Source organism: Oncorhynchus mykiss, chromosome 5 (assembly GCF_057628025.1).
Source record: "Oncorhynchus mykiss isolate SJ-2025 chromosome 5, ASM5762802v1, whole genome shotgun sequence".
In the NCBI taxonomy this organism is placed as follows: domain Eukaryota; kingdom Metazoa; phylum Chordata; class Actinopteri; order Salmoniformes; family Salmonidae; genus Oncorhynchus; species Oncorhynchus mykiss.
Genome location: NC_143026.1, coordinates 84,392,076 through 84,405,522, shown reverse-complemented (window position 1 = coordinate 84,405,522; position 13,447 = coordinate 84,392,076).

The window sequence follows — 13,447 nt, the reverse complement described above, 5'->3', positions numbered from 1 at the left end:
TCCCAGCCTATGGAACAACAGCTACATAGGACAGATCCCAGCCTATGGAACAACAGCTACATAGGACAGATCCCAGCCTATGGAACAACAGCTACATAGTACAGATCCCAGCCTATGGAACAACAGCTGCATAGTGCGGATCACAGCCTATGGAACAACAGCTGCATAGGACAGATCCCAGCCTATGGAACAACAGCTACATAGTACAGATCCCAGCCTATGGAACAACAGCTACATAGGACAGATCCCAGCCTATGGAACAACAGCTACATAGGACAGATCCCAGCCTATGGAACAACAGCTACATAGGACAGATCCCAGCCTATGGAACAACAGTTACATAGGACAGATCACAGCCTATGGAACAACAGCTGCATAGGACAGATCCCAGCCTATGGAACAACAGCTACATAGGACAGATCCCAGCCTATGGAACAACAGCTACATAGTACAGATCCCAGCCTATGGAACAACAGCTACATAGTACAAATCCCAGCCTATGGAACAACAGCTACATAGGACAGATCACAGCCTATGGAACAACAGCTACATAGTACAGATCCCAGCCTATGGAACAACAGCTACATAGGACAGATCCCAGCCTATGGAACAACATCTACATAGGACAGATCCCAGCCTATGGAACAACAGCTACATAGTACAGATCCCAGCCTATGGAACAACAGCTGCATAGTGCGGATCACAGCCTATGGAACAACAGCTACATAGGACAGATCCCAGCCTATGGAACAACAGCTACATAGGACAGATCCCAGCCTATGGAACAACAGCTACATAGGACAGAGCCCAGCCTATGGAATAAAAGTGGGGATTTTATTGCTCAATCTAATTCATGCTGATAAAAAAAAATGTTCATTGACACATGCTCAAACTTGCACACTTTTGATACAGTTAAAGGGGAAATCTGTAGTTGCTACATACATGTTTGGACTTAGAAATTATATATATTAATGGAAAGATATAATTTAATCGTATTATATGGAGTAGAAAGTGATGGGTTAGAAGAAGCCTACATAACCAACCCATAAAGTAAAATTGAACATACATATATGGCCAGCTATGTAAACTTTAACATTGATTTATCCTGCAATAGATGTTGTTCAATTGGTAATACATTTTTGTCTTCTAATGCCTCGTTATGTAATCCAAAAGTTACATTACTGATTACAATTTTGGACAGCTAGCTAGTAACTGTAACAGATTACATTTAGAAAGTAACCTACCCAACCCTGACTGGAGTATTTAAACTGAACTATAGTATAAATACTAGTGAAAGAAAACTGTAGTATATACTGTAATATTTACTGTAGTGTTTTTGAGGACATTACCATAGTATTTACTATAGTGTTTTGTTTTATTATCTTTCACATGTGGAAGCTTTCTCCCTGAGGAAACCTACTTGAGAAACACTAAAAGATAACATTTCCCATAACCTGTAGGAGGACTGGGGTCTGAACAGATAACTCAGAGCTCATGCTCTTTTCTAGAACCTGTATGGAAGACAATGTGTTCTATACCTGGCATGTAGGTTTTCCACGTATGGGTGGCACAAATTGGGATATGGGGGAGGGGAATGGGAAGGCTACAGTGCCTTCAGAAAGTATTCATACACCTTGACTTATTCCGCATTTTGTTGAGTTATAGCCTGAATTCAAAATTGATTCAATAAAATGCTATTCTCACACAATACCCCATGAGTAATGAGTAAAAACATTTGTCATTTTTTCCATTTAAAGTTTATTCTATTTTTTTATTTTTTTATTTTAGCAAATTTATTGAAAATTAAATACAGAAATGTCACATTTACATAAGTATTCACACCTCTAAGTCAATACTTGCGATTACAGCTGTGTCTTTCTGAAAAAGTCTCAAAGAGCTTTCCACACCTGGATTGTACAACATTTGCCCCATTATCTTTTCAACATTTTTCAAGCAATGTGAAATTGGTTGTTGATCATTGCTAGACAACCATTTTCAGGTCTTGCCATAGATTTTCAAGTAGTTTAAATCCAAACTATAACTCATCTCTCATTCCAGTATGGATTTGGCCTTGTGTTTTAGGTTATATTCCTGCTGAAAGATGATTTTCTCTCCCATTGTCTGGTTGAAAGCAAATTGAACTAGGTTTCTCTAAGATTTTGCCTATGCTTAGCTCCATACCGTTTATTTTTTATCCTGAAAAACTCCCCCGTCGTTAACGATTACAAACATAACCATCATTTGTTGTATAGGATTTGTCCCAAGCATTACACTTTATTCAGAACAAAAAGTGAATTGCTTTGCCACATTTTTTACAGCTGTCTCTTTGTAGTGACTGGGTGTATTGATACACCATCTAAAGTGTAGTTAATAACTTCACCATGCTCAAAGGGATATTCAATGACTGCTTTGTTGTTGTTGTTGTTACCCATCTACCAGTAGGTGCCCTTTTTTGCGAGGCCTGATCTTTGTGGTTGAATCTGTGTTTGAAATGTACTGCTCGACTGAGGCAACTTACAGATAAATCGTATGTGTGGGGTACAGAGATGAGGTAGTCATCCAAAAATCATGTTAAACACTATTATTGCACACAGAGTCCATGCAACTAATGTGACTTGTTAAGAAATTGTATCTTCTGAACTTATTTAGGCTTGGCATAACAAAGGCATTGAATACATATTGACTCAAGACATTTCAGCTTTTAATCCATTTGTAATATTTTGAAAAACAATTCTAATTTTACATTATGGGGTATTTTGTGTCGGAGTGACAAAAACACATTTTAAATTCAGGCTGTATCACAGCAAAATGTGGAAAAAGTCAAGGGGTGTGAAAACTTTCTGAAGGCACTGTATATGCAAATTAAATACTGTAGTAAATGTTTATTTAGTATGGTAAAGTGTCATGTTTCTGCGGACTGTAGTGTTTTTAATCAAAGCACCCCCAAACATCTTCCCACGGCAATGTACTGTAGTATTTAGAAACATTTAAAAAACAGATAATACTTAAATAGTATTTACTATAGTATTCTACGGTATACTACAACATTCTACAGTAAGTAATACACATGATCGAGGGATACTACAGTGTGTAATACGATATTCTACAGTATACTACAGTTTACTAGGGCGACAGGTAGCCTAGTGGTTAGAGCATTGGACTTGTAACTGAGAGGTTGCTAGATCAAGTCCCTGAGCTGACAAGGTAAAATAATATGTTCTTAACTGACTTGCCTAGTTAAATGAAGCTAAAATAAAAATTACTACAGAATTCTATAGTAAGTACTGTAGAATTATATAGTAAACTGTAGTATTTTTTCATGTGCTTGTGGTCTGTTCCGATGGCGTTTTTAGATTTTCCACAGTTGCCTCAGAAAGAAAGTTAAAATGGCAACTTCTCATAACAGCCTATATTAGGGTAAAGTGTAACATTTCAGATGAGGAAATGGAACTGGCTTTTAAGCTCCTCACGAAAATGAAAGCACACATGCACACACAGACACACATACAGGTCTACCGTGGCCCTGTGCAGCCAGTCAGACCTTTCTCCCACCACCATTAAACCAACATGACATTTTCTCCGACCAGCAAATCCCACGCCACCATTGATCTTTTATTCATAAGCCACTATTGTATTCATGATATTTAAAAAAGAACAGAGTCTGAACTGAAATACCCTCTGTGTTGTTTTGTGTCTCCATCACTTCAGTGAAGGCTTCAATTGTTCCCGTGGTCATAGATGTCTGTTTTTTCTAATCATTTGTTCATCTCGCATGTTTTGTTTAGGCAGACTGTATAACAGTGTGACAGTGAGGTTTTATTGGGGAGAAAGCTAAGCTAAGCTTCCCAGTGTGCCAAGTGCACTGCTCTTGCTGTGTCTGCTCTGTGTCACAGCAGTCTGGAGTGCCATTGAACATTGCATGGTGAGGTGAAGCTTTCCACTGGCATTGACAAGCATTATTGAAACAGTTCTAAATCCCTAACATCTTTTAATTCCACATATGGCCTGGTCAGTGGAGTGTGCCTGATCCAAGTATGCAGCGTTGTATTCTAAATGAGAATAAGGCCAGAGTGAAGTATCTGTTCATATCTATTTTCAGATACTAAGCAACCCTACTGCCAGCGCTTGACTTGGGCAGGAGCACCAGAACTGAGTACCGACACCTCGAATGTTCATCTGCTTGAGTTTCCGCAACTCTTATAGAATATTATCTCAAAAGTTCCTCACCTAAATATAAACAGTACTGGCACCCAAAATGAGTACTGGCACATATTTCAGTCCAAGTCAAGAACTGATTACTGACAGATACTGCATCAGCTATCAATGCTGCCTTGTCACATTATTGCAAGGTTTATTTAACACTCACTGGGCACATGGCCTTTTTCACGCTGCCAGAAATGCCACTTCCAGTCATAGTCCACCAACATGGCGCATAAATGTTTATGAGGTCGTTACTCCCATACCAGAAAAAAATAACAAATTTAGAGCTGAAAGACGATGACCAGAGCTTACCCATGATGTTGCACAGCGATGTAAGTCAATAAGTCATCGTTTTAGTCAAAGTATGATATACAGTTGAAGTCGGAAGTTTACAAACACCTTAGCCAAATACATTTAAACTCAGTTTTTCACAATTCCTGACATTTAATCCTAGTAAAATTCCTTAGGTCAGTTAGGATCACCACATTATTTTAAGAATGTGAAATGTCAGAGTAATAGTAGAGAGAATTACTTATTTAAGTTTTTATTTCTTTCATCACATTCCCAGTGGGTCAGAAGTTTACACACACTCAATTAGTATTTGGTAGCATTGCCTTTAAATAGTTGAACTTTGGTCAAATGTTTTGGGAAGCCTTCCACAAGCTACCCACAATAATTTGGGTGAATTTTGGCCCATGACAGAGCTGGTGTAACTGAGTCAGGTTTGTAGGCCTCCTTGCTCGCACACGCTTTTTTAAATTCTGCCAACAAATTTTCTATACGATTCAGGTCAGGGCTTTGTGATGTCCAATCTAATACCTTGACTTTGTTGTCCTTAAGCCATTTTGCCACAACTTTGGAAGTATGCTTGGGGTCATTGTCCATTTCGAAGACCCATTTGCGACCAAGCTGTAACTTCCTGATTGATGTCTTGAGATGCTGCTTCAATATATCCACATAATTGTCCTTTCTCATGATGCCATCTATTTTGTGAAGTGCACCAGTCCCTCCTGCAGCAAAGCACCCCCACAACATGATGCTGCCACCCCCGTGCTTCACGGTTAGGATGGTGTTCTTTGGCTTGCAAGCCTCCCCTTTTTCCTCCAAATATAACGATGGTCATTATGGCCAAACAGTTATATTTTTGTTTCATGAGACCAGAGGACATTTCTCCAAAAAGTACGATTTTTGTCCCCATGTGCAGTTGCAAACCGTAGTCTGGCTTTTTTTATGACGGTTTTCTAGCAGTGGCTTCTTCCTTGCTGAGTGGCCTTTCAGGTTATGTTGATATAGGACTCATTTTTCTGTGGATATAGATACCTTTGTACCTGTTCCCTCTAGCATCTTCACAAGGTCCTTTGCTGTTATTCTGGGACTGATTTGCACTTTTCGCACCAAAGTACCTTCACCTCTAGTAGACAGAACGCGTCTCATTCCTGAGCGGTATGATGGCTGCGTGGTCCCATGGTGTTTATACTTGCATATTATTGTTTGTACAGATGAACGTGGTACTTTCAGCTGTTTGGAAATTGCTCCTGAGGATGAACCAGACTTGTGGAGGTCTACAATTTATTTTCTGAGGTCTTGGCTGATTTCTTTTGATTTTCCCATGATGTCAAGGAAAGAGGCGCTGAGTTTGAAGGTAGGCCTTGAAATACATCCACAGGTACACCTCCAATTGACTCAAATTATGTCAATTAGCCTATCAGAAGATTCTAAAGCCATGACATCATTTTCTGGAATTTTATAAGCTGTTTAATGGCACAGTCAATTTTGTGTACATTTCTGACCCACTGGAATTGTGATACAGTGAATTATACATGAAATAATCTGTCTGTAAACAATTGTTGGAAAAATTATTTGTGTCATAGACAAAGTAGATGTCCTAACCGACTTGCCAAAACTATAGTTTGTTGACAAGAAATGTGTGGAGTGGTTGAAAAACAAGTTTTAATGACTCCAACCTAAGTGTATGTAAACTTCTGACTTCAACTGTACTTTGTACACACCTTCTGCTGCTTATTTCCACCCTCCCGGTAAATGAACATTCTCATCCTGGACATTGCACTGCTAGTAACTCGTCTGTGAGTACCACCTCATTGAAAACTCCACCGCCCAGAGCGCCACTTCACCGACACATAGGGAGGGGAGTGTTGTGTTTCCAGGACACAGATTAAGCCTAGTCCAGGACTAAAAAGCAAACTCAATGGAATTTCTTATGAGCCCAGGCTTAATCGGTGTCCGGGAAACCGCCCCATTTAGTAAAACATTATATAATCTCATCAGTTCATGAGTTTCCACATTTGAAACCAATTAGTCTATTTTCTCCTTTACAGTTGATCGGTAGCAGCATAGCCAGAACGTGAATGGCACGACCTCCATCTCCACAATGTAAATAATGATGAAGGTCAAAGAGCCATTCTGGGTTCCTGAGTGATTTCCACACAAAAAGCATGTACACACACACACAGCAATCCAACCCTGATCGTTTTCCCATCCGCTCCCTACCGATAGCAGTCTACCAGTGGAGGCTGTTGAGGGGAGGACGGCTCATATTAATGGCTGGAATGGAGTCAATGGAATTGTATCAAACACATCAAACACGTTGTTTCCATGTCATTTCCATTGACTCCATTCCAACCATTAATATGAGCCGTCCTTCCCTGAGCAGCCTCCACTGCGGTCTAGTGCCTTCAGAAAGTATTCACACCCCTTGACGTTTTCCACATTTTGCTATGTTACAGCCTAAATTTAAAATTGATTAAATTGAAAATGTGTGTCACTGGCCTACACACAATTCCCCATAATGTCAACATTGAATTATTTAGAAATATTTACAAATTAATTAAAAATGAAATGTCTTGAGTCATTAAGTATTCAACCCCTGTGTTATGGCAAGCCTAAATAAGTTCAGGGGTCAAAATGCAGTGAATTTCAAACAAAGATTCAACCACAAAGACCAGGGAAGTTTTCCAATGCCTAGCAAAAAAGGGCACCTATTGGTAGATGGGCAAACCTTTTTTAAAGCAGACATTAAATATACCTTTGAGCATGGTGAAGTTTTTCATTACACTTTTTTCCTAACTCAGTTGCCAGAGAGGAAGGAAACCATTCAGAGATTTCACCATGAGGCCAAAGGTGACTTTTAAACAGTTACAGAGTTTAATGGCTGTGATAGGAGAAAACTGAGGATGGATCAACAACATTGTGAAAAGAAGGAAACCTATAAAATATTCCAAAACATGCATCATCATCCTGTTTGCAATGAGGCATTAAAGTAAAACTGAAAGAAATTAACTTTATGTCCTGAATACAAAGCGTTATGTTCAGGGCAAATCCAACACAACACATACATCAATGAGTATCACTCTTACATTTTTTCAAGCATTTATTTTTTTATTGAACCTTTATTTAACTAGTCAAGTCAGTTAAGAACCAATTCTTATTTACAATGACGGCCTACCCCGGCCAAAACCGCTCTATGGGACTCCCAATCACAGCCAGATGTGATGCAGCCTGGATTCGAACCAGGTACTGCAGTGACGCCTCTTGCACTGAGATGCAGTGTCTTAGACCACTAAGCCACTCGGGAGCATGGTGGTGTCCGCACCATGTTATGGGTATGCTTGAAATTAGCAAGGACTAGGGAGTTTTTTTGGATAAAAAGAAACAGAATAGAGAGACGCACAGGTAAAACACTAGAGGAAACCCTGCTTCAGTCTGCTTTCCAAAAGACACTGGGAGAAATATTCACCTTTCAGCAGGACAATAACCTAAAACACAAGGCCAAATAAACACTGGAGTTGCTTACCAAGACGGCATTGAATCATCCTGAATGGCCTGGTTACATTTTGACATAATTTTGGTTCAACATCTATAGCAAAACTTGAAAATGGCTGTCTAGCAATGATCAACAATTAATTTTAAAAAGAATAATGTGCAAATTTGGTAGAAAAAAAACTCACAGCTGTAGTCACTGCCAAAGGTGATTCTAACATCTATTGACTCAGGGGTGTAAATACTTATGTAAATGAGATATTTCTGTATTTAATTATCAATAAATTAGCAAAAATGTCTAAAAACATGTTTGCACTTGTCATTATGAGGTATTGTGTGTGGATGGGTGAGTAAAAACAAAGTTTTAATCCATTTTAAATTCAGGCTGGAACACAACATAATCTGGAATAAATCAAGAAGTATGAATAGTTTCCGAGGGCATAGCATATCTGATATCTCTCTCTGTATGCGCTCCCTCTACAGTTCTCATACCCTTCTCTAATCTCCTCTTTTCTTCTCCTCTTCCGTCACACCCTCCTTTCATCACTCCATCTCTCTTTCTATGTCTATGTGTATCAGTTCTTCAGGCCCTTGAAGAGCAGCGTCTGTACACGGAGAAGCAGGAGAGAAAACTGGGTTTTGTACCAAATGGCACCCTATTCCCTACATAGTGCATTTATTTTGACTTGGCCCTGGTCAAAAGTAGTGCACTATGTAGGGAATAGGGTGTCGTTTGGGATGCAGCCCTCATTTGCCAAAAACCATATGACGACAACAAATGTCCCAGAGTAGATTGGTTCATTCAAGACTGTTAGTCCTGTTTGTCAAAACAGACAAGGTCCTATTTGATTTATTGATTGGCTGATTAATAAGAGTGCCTGTTCGAGCTGAGATCAAGAGAGAGATTGAAGAAAAGAGAATAAATAAATCTAGTTTGGGTGACAGTATTTTTCTGCTCTCATGCCAACTCATTATGTAACTATTAACTTCCGGCGCCGACAGAGATGGCCGCCTCGCTTCGCGTTCCTAGGAAACTATGCAGTATTTTGTTTTTTTATGTGTTATTTCTTACATTGTTACCCCAGGAAATCTTACATTTTATTACATACAGTTGGGAGGAACTATTGGATATAAGAGCAACTTCAACTCACGAACAATACGACCAGGAATACGACTTTCCCGAAGCGGATCCTCTGTTTGGTCCACCACCCAGGACAATGGATCGGATCACATTCTGCGACCCAAAACAACGGCGCCGTAGAAGGGGCAGACAGAGCGGTCTTCTGGTCAGGCTCCGTAGACGGGCACATCGACAACCGCTCCCGAGTATACTACTCGCCAATGTCCAGTCTCTTGACAACAAGGTAGAAAAAAATCGAAGCAAGGGTTGCCTTCCAGAGAGACATCAGAGATTGTAACATTCTTTGTTTCATGAAAACATGGCTCACTCGGGATACGTTATCAGAGTCGGTACAGCCACCTGGTTTCTTCACGCATCGCGTCGACAGAAACAAACATCTCTCTTGTAAGAATAAGGGCAGGGGTGTATGCCTTATGATTAACAAGACGTGGTGTGATCATAACATGCAGGGACTCAAGTCCTTTTGTTCACCTGACCTATAATTCCTGACAATCAAATGCCAACCGCATTATCTACCAAGGGAATTATCTTCGATTATAATCATTACCCCCCAAAAGCAGACACATCGGCGGCCCTGAAAGAACTTCATTGGACTCTATGTAAACTGGAAACTACATATCCTGAGGCCAAATGTATTGTAGCTGGAGATTTTAACAAGGCTAATCTGAAAACAAAGCTCCCTAAATTGTATCAGCATATCGAATGCGCGACCTGGCCTGGCAAAACCCTGGATCATTGTTTTTCTAACCTCTGCAACGCATACAAAGTCCTCCCCCGCCCTCCTTTCGGAAAATCTGACCACGACTCCATTTTATTGCTCCCAGCCTTTAGACAGAAACTAAAACAGGAAAACGGCCATGCTCAGGTCTGTTCAACGCTGGTCCGACCAATCGGATTCCACGCTTCAAGATTGCTTCCATCACGTGGACTGGGATATGTTCCGCATAGCGTCAGACAATAACATTGATGAATACGCTGATTCAGTGAGCGAGTTTATTAGCAAGTGCATCGGTGATGTTGTACCCACAGCGACTATAAAAACATTCCCCAACCAGAAACCGTGGATTAATGACCTCACAGAGTAGAAAAGGGTTTAATTCCTTTCATTTTGCACCATAATGACCTCACAGAGTAGAAAAGGGTTTAAGTTCTTTCATTTTGCACCATAATGACCTCACAGAGTAGAAAAGGGTTTAATTTCTTTCATTTTGCACCATAATGTCCTCACAGAGTAGAAAAGGGTTTAATTCCTTTCATTTTGCACCATAATGACCTCACAGAGTAGAAAAGGGTTTAATTTCTTTCATTTTGCACCATAATGACCTCACAGAGTAGAAAAGGGTTTGATTTCTTTCATTTTGCACCATAATGACCTCACAGAGTAGAAAAGGGTTTAATTCCTTTCATTTTGCACCATAATGACCTCACAGAGTAGAAAAGGGTTTACTTTCTTTCATTTTGCACCATAATGACCTCACAGAGTAGAAAAGGGTTTAATTTCTTTCATTTTGCACCATAATGACCTCACAGAGTAGAAAAGGGTTTAATTTCTTTCATTTTGCACCATAATGACCTCACAGAGTAGAAAAGGGTTTAATTCCTTTCATTTTGCACCATAATGACCTCACAGAGTAGAAAAGGGTTTAATTCCTTTCATTTTGCACCATAATGACCTCACAGAGTAGAAAAGGGTTTAATTTCTTTCATTTTGCACCATAATGACCTCACAGAGTAGAAAAGGGTTTAATTTCTTTCATTTTGCACCATAATGACCTCACAGAGTAGAAAAGGGTTTAATTTCTTTCATTTTGCACCATAATGACCTCACAGAGTAGAAAAGGGTTTAATTTCTTTCATTTTGCACCATAATGACCTCACAGAGTAGAAAAGGGTTTAATTCCTTTCATTTTGCACCATAATGACCTCACAGAGTAGAAAAGGGATTAATTCCTTTCATTTTGCACCATAATGACCTCACAGAGTAGAAAAGGGTTTAATTTCTTTCATTTTGCACCATAATGACCTCACAGAGTAGAAAAGGGTTTAATTCCTTTCATTTTGCACCATAATGACCTCACAGAGTAGAAAAGGGTTTAATTCCTTTCATTTTGCACCATAATGACCTCACAGAGTAGAAAAGGGTTTAATTCCTTTCATTTTGCACCATAATGACCTCACAGAGTAGAAAAGGGTTTAATTCCTTTCAATTTGCACCATAATGACCTCACAGAGTAGAAAAGGGTTTAATTTCTTTCATTTTGCACCATAATGACCTCACAGAGTAGAAAAGGGTTTAATTTCTTTCATTTTGCACCATAATGACCTCACAGAGTAGAAAAGGGTTTAATTCCTTTCATTTTGCACCATAATGACCTCAGAGTAGAAAAGGGTTTAATTTCTTTCATTTTGCACCATAATGACCTCACAGAGTAGAAAAGGGTTTAATTTCTTTCATTTTGCACCATAATGACCTCACAGAGTAGAAAAGGGTTTAATTCCTTTCATTTTGCACCATAATGACCTCACAGAGTAGAAAAGGGTTTAATTTTTTTCATTTTGCACCATAATGACCTCACAGAGTAGAAAAGGGTTTAATTTCTTTCATTTTGCACCATAATGACCTCACAGAGTAGAAAAGGGTTTAATTTCTTTCATTTTGCACCATAATGACCTCACAGAGTAGAAAAGGGTTTAATTTCTTTCATTTTGCACCATAATGACCTCACAGAGTAGAAAAGGGTTTAATTCCTTTCATTTTGCACCATAATGACCTCACAGAGTAGAAAAGGGTTTAATTTCTTTCATTTTGCACCATAATGACCTCACAGAGTAGAAAAGGGTTTAATTTCTTTCATTTTGCACCATAATGACCTCACAGAGTAGAAAATGGTTTAATTTCTTTCATTTTGCACCATAATGACCTCACAGAGTAGAAAAGGGTTTAATTCCTTTCATTTTGCACCATAATCACCTCACAGAGTAGAAAAGGGTTTAATTTCTTTCATTTTGCACCATAATGACCTCACAGAGTAGAAAAGGGTTTAATTCCTTTCATTTTGCACCATAATGACCTCACAGAGTAGAAAAGGGTTTAATTCCTTTCATTTTGCACCATAATGACCTCACAGAGTAGAAAAGGGTTTAATTTCTTTCATTTTGCACCATAATGACCTCACAGAGTAGAAAAGGGTTTAATTTCTTTCATTTTGCACCATAATGACCTCACAGAGTAGAAAAGGGTTTAATTTCTTTCATTTTGCACCATAATGACCTCACAGAGTAGAAAAGGGTTTAATTTCTTTCATTTTGCACCATAATGACCTCACAGAGTAGAAAAGGGTTTAATTCCTTTCATTTTGCACCATAATGACCTCACAGAGTAGAAAAGGGATTAATTCCTTTCATTTTGCACCATAATGACCTCACAGAGTAGAAAAGGGTTTAATTTCTTTCATTTTGCACCATAATGACCTCACAGAGTAGAAAAGGGTTTAATTCCTTTCATTTTGCACCATAATGACCTCACAGAGTAGAAAAGGGTTTAATTCCTTTCATTTTGCACCATAATGACCTCACAGAGTAGAAAAGGGTTTAATTCCTTTCATTTTGCACCATAATGACCTCACAGAGTAGAAAAGGGTTTAATTCCTTTCAATTTGCTCCATAATAATCTCACAGAGTAGAAAAGGGTTTAATTTCTTTCATTTTGCACCATAATGACCTCACAGAGTAGAAAAGGGTTTAATTTCTTTCATTTTGCACCATAATGACCTCACAGAGTAGAAAAGGGTTTAATTCCTTTCATTTTGCACCATAATGACCTCAGAGTAGAAAAGGGTTTAATTTCTTTCATTTTGCACCATAATGACCTCACAGAGTAGAAAAGGGTTTAATTTCTTTCATTTTGCACCATAATGACCTCACAGAGTAGAAAAGGGTTTAATTTCTTTCATTTTGCACCATAATGACCTCACAGAGTAGAAAAGGGTTTAATTCCTTTCATTTTGCACCATAATGACCTCACAGAGTAGAAAAGGGTTTAATTTTTTTCATTTTGCACCATAATGACCTCACAGAGTAGAAAAGGGTTTAATTTCTTTCATTTTGCACCATAATGACCTCACAGAGTAGAAAAGGGTTTAATTTCTTTCATTTTGCACCATAATGACCTCACAGAGTAGAAAAGGGTTTAATTTCTTTCATTTTGCACCATAATGACCTCACAGAGTAGAAAAGGGTTTAATTCCTTTCATTTTGCACCATAATGACCTCACAGAGTAGAAAAGGGTTTAATTTCTTTCATTTTGCACCATAATGACCTCACAGAGT